Genomic DNA, 3,708 nt, shown 5'->3' with positions numbered 1-3,708 from the left:
GATATTTTTGTTATAAACAATGGTAAACGTACACTATTTCGGATTTGAAAAGTTATCTGATGCAGAAGAGGATTCAGGATATCGAGCGGCATTTGCCCCTGCTTTCCCAAACCGCTCGCGCCATTTCTCTCCCAAACCCTTCTTCCCTCGCCCCATCCCCAAATCGCACACCCATATCCCCAAATCCCGAAAGTCTCTCTCTCTTCCTCTCTCCAACGTCTCTCGATCTCCCTTCTCCACTCCGGCCTCTCTTGATATGGCTTCCATTTCCATTGCTTGTTGAAGACGCGGATCTCTCGGTCGTTACCCTCCTTGCTGGAACACGCTAAACTCCGAGAAGGCCCGCAAGAGAAGAAGCACCAGCAACAGCCGCAGCAGCAGCTCCCCTTCTCCAATAGCCGCAGCAGTATGCTACTCTCTCTCTCTCTCTCTCTCTCTCTCTCTCTCTCTCTCTCTCTCTCTCTCTCCTGGTTTCATCATGTCTGAAATATCTTGCAGACTGTGATGGATGATACACAAGCACTTAGAAATTGCATACATGTCATACGTGGTGGAAAAATCTTATCTGCGTCTTGCGGGTGGTCTGGTTTTTGGTTTTGTTTTGTTTTTTTTTTTTCGGTATGGAGCTCTGCACGTAGACAGTTTTGTACTCCATCAATAGTAAATACACCTATATTCTTTTCTTTCCAAGCCTTCAATGGGAACTGAATTAGTTAACATCTGTAAGATGTATTTTTGATTAAGGCTGGGGAAAGAACCATATTTTTAGGACCAACACTCAAGGATCACAGTGACTGACTAAGACTTGTCTGACTTGTAAAAAAAGACTGTTGACCCTCTGCATGTTCTTTCAGTTCAAGACATTTAAATGGCTTGATTGTAGTTAATTGACAAATGAATGCAGAAATGAAAGCAAGAAACATCTTTGTTTACTGTATTTTCTGTAGTAGTTATACAAAAATATAAACAATGTGAGAAATGGGAATAAATAAAGGTAGGCATCCGCAAGGGGAGAATCTTTATTTCCATTGAATGATTGTTACTCTTATCTCTGATTTTGTCAGAGATGTTGCATGTCATGTATGTGTATGAAGTCATTTATCTTTTACTCATGTAACTACATTGTCCATTACCTGCAGCATGCCTGCCTTATATTCAGTGCTAGTTTTAATAACAACTATTTACTTTTGTTGTGCTGCTTTACAGGGTGCCTTTGTTTGGAGTCGCAAAGCATTGGTTTCAGAGGTGAGAGGCATACTCATTGCCTTCACATCACTGCTACTCAACAGATCACTTATGAAGACATTTAAACCAAATTGAGGACCAATAATTCTTCTTCTTCTTCTTCAGTACGGAAGACGTTCGACTCCATTCCTCAAAAATTGCATTTTTCTTCTCTCCATTCCTCAAAAATTGCATGGTCGTACCAGCCTGATGGATGATTGGATCTCACCCCTATGTTCTTGAAAAGGGTGATGTTCTAACTCAATTTTTGTGCCACAGGGAGTATGGAAGATTTCTAGAAGCCATAGCCCGAGAAGGTAGTCTGTTGTTCTTCATTTGGTTTCTTTGCAAACATCTGAATTATCCACCTATCCTATCCAACTTGAACCACACAATCTTTTGGATGATTGGATCTCACCCCTATGTTCTTGAAAAGGGAGATGTTCTAACTCAAATTTTGTGCCACAGGGAGTACGGAAGATTTCTAGAAGCCGTAGCCCGAGAAGGTAGTCTGTTGTTCTTCATTTGGTTTCTTGCAAACATCTGAATTATCCACCTATCCTATCCAACTTGAACCACACAATCTTTTGTAAAATTTTGAAATTGTTGTGCCTTTGGGTTCTCATTGCCTTGGATTCTCTAAAGGCTTCATGAAAAATCACTTCTTAAGAACCAAAAGAAACATGGTGCTTGATCAACGGAGATGTTTTTGGTTTAATCCAATAATGGTATGTGTGGGGCCAAATTTTGGTAACTGGAGCTTTTGGTGTGGTGCACACATCATGGCATGAATCTCTCTCCTGTCAAACGATCTTCGCTACCTGATGAATGTGCAATTACAACTGATGGTTAATAAGTAATGGGGCCCGATTTGATGTTTACATTTATTTGATTGTAGTCATGTGCTTTTTGTGGGGGATCACCCATAAGCCATGTGGCCCATCATATGGGTCATTTTATCATCCAAAGGCAAGCCTCATATGTTCAGTTCATTTGCTCAGACCAAATGTTTTTTGTTGTTGTTGTTGTTGATGGAAGACTAGCGTTTTTTCTATGCCCCAAATAGCACCTGCTTCCTTTGGCTTTCTGTAGTTTTTACTCCTTTTTGGCTTTGTTGTGTAGGCCTGCAAGAGGAAGAAGCACCAGCAACAGTAGCTTCCCTTCTCTAAGAGCCAATTAGCACCTTGGTTCTTAGCAGGTAGGTATGCCTCTCTCTCTCTCTCTCTCTCTCTCTCTCTCTCTCTCTCTCTCCAGGTTTCATCATGTCTATTGGGTGCAATCTGGGAAGCGAAAGGCTGGAACATGCAGAAAGTAACTTCAGAAGCTAGAAGTTGGTGCTGATATCAAAGACACCGTAGGTTGGTGGGTTTTGGTGTCCAGAGAGTTGTGTTGGGTCTTCAGTACTCAAGTATGGGCTGGCTAGTTTGGACATTTTACTTTAGAACATGTATGGTGCTATTGACATAGGTGGGTTATGGATAAATTCCTACTTGGATTTTTTTTAGTACCCCCGAAAGCGTTGAGGCAGTTGAATTTGGTCATGATATAAACATGCACTAGAAACGTATGGTTATAAATGCATGGATTGTTGATATATTTACCTGTTGGTTATTATCTCTGCTATCATTTAAGTACTGTGAGATGATTTGGCATTCATTTATTGGATTTTTCTACATGAAGAACATGTCATTGTTCTTATTCTTTTAAAATTTGAAAAATGTTTTCAATGTGCAAGCGGCAGTCTCCAGTATGTATTCATTGGATTAAAATGACCTCTTATTTCTTTGAAAATGGTAGGCATGTTATTTGGGTCAATTTGTACTTTTGTAGATTATTTGCTTGATTTTTTGTCGTCACTGCCATCAATTTAATGGCCACGATATTATCATTTGGATGGAATTGTCTAATAGGAGTAAAAAAATAAGATGACAAATGGGAAATGCTTATCATCTTCCCCACATGCCGCTAAATACACCTTATGCATGTTTGGTGATCCACATCATTAATCTGGTGGATACACCATTGAAGGGGCCCCAAATTGCCTCAAACACAATCCAAATCCAACAGAAAAAGGACAGGTGAATGACCACTACCAAAAAACTGGGCAAAGCTGACGGACTTGGACTTGGGTTACTTGGTAATTTTGTAGTCCTTGGTTAGGGTTTGGGCTGAAAGTACGAGTGTTAGAGCCAACGCTTTCGGAGTCCGAAGTCCGAACTCATTCTTTTGAAAAATAGAAAAATGGGAATATTAGTAAATATGGATTTTCTTGTTAGAAGAAAATGGAAGATGGATTGAAAAAACATAAAAGAGATTTTTTTTCCTTCTTTTTTGCTTCAAGAGAGAGACGGAGAGGTACTCATAAACATTATGGTATGTTCTCTTCGAAGCAACCATTGATCGATCTCCCTCCAATAGCTGAAGAGAATAGAAAAAATCAGAGCACACGAAGTGAAAGGTACTCTCTCTCTCTCTCTCTCATTT

At 40.0% G+C, this 3,708-nt stretch overlaps 1 long non-coding RNA gene across 2 annotated transcripts; it reads left to right on the top strand.

Annotated features, from left to right (window-relative positions):
• Nucleotides 1-251: 251 nt before the first annotated feature.
• LOC131244639 (uncharacterized) lies at nucleotides 252-2,818 on the top strand. Of its 2 annotated transcripts, none has more exons than XR_009170434.1 (4): nucleotides 252-406; nucleotides 1,207-1,245; nucleotides 1,693-1,730; nucleotides 2,347-2,818. It is a non-coding gene; the product is annotated as an uncharacterized LOC131244639 (long non-coding RNA). The 2 variants fall into 2 exon arrangements; XR_009170435.1 differs by having other exon boundaries at nucleotides 2,123-2,818.
• Nucleotides 2,819-3,708: the final 890 nt, after the last annotated feature.

The sequence above is a fragment of the Magnolia sinica genome, chromosome 4 (genome assembly GCF_029962835.1).
Source record: "Magnolia sinica isolate HGM2019 chromosome 4, MsV1, whole genome shotgun sequence".
Classification (NCBI taxonomy): domain Eukaryota; kingdom Viridiplantae; phylum Streptophyta; class Magnoliopsida; order Magnoliales; family Magnoliaceae; genus Magnolia; species Magnolia sinica.
This window is presented reverse-complemented; position numbering and strand designations above follow the sequence as displayed.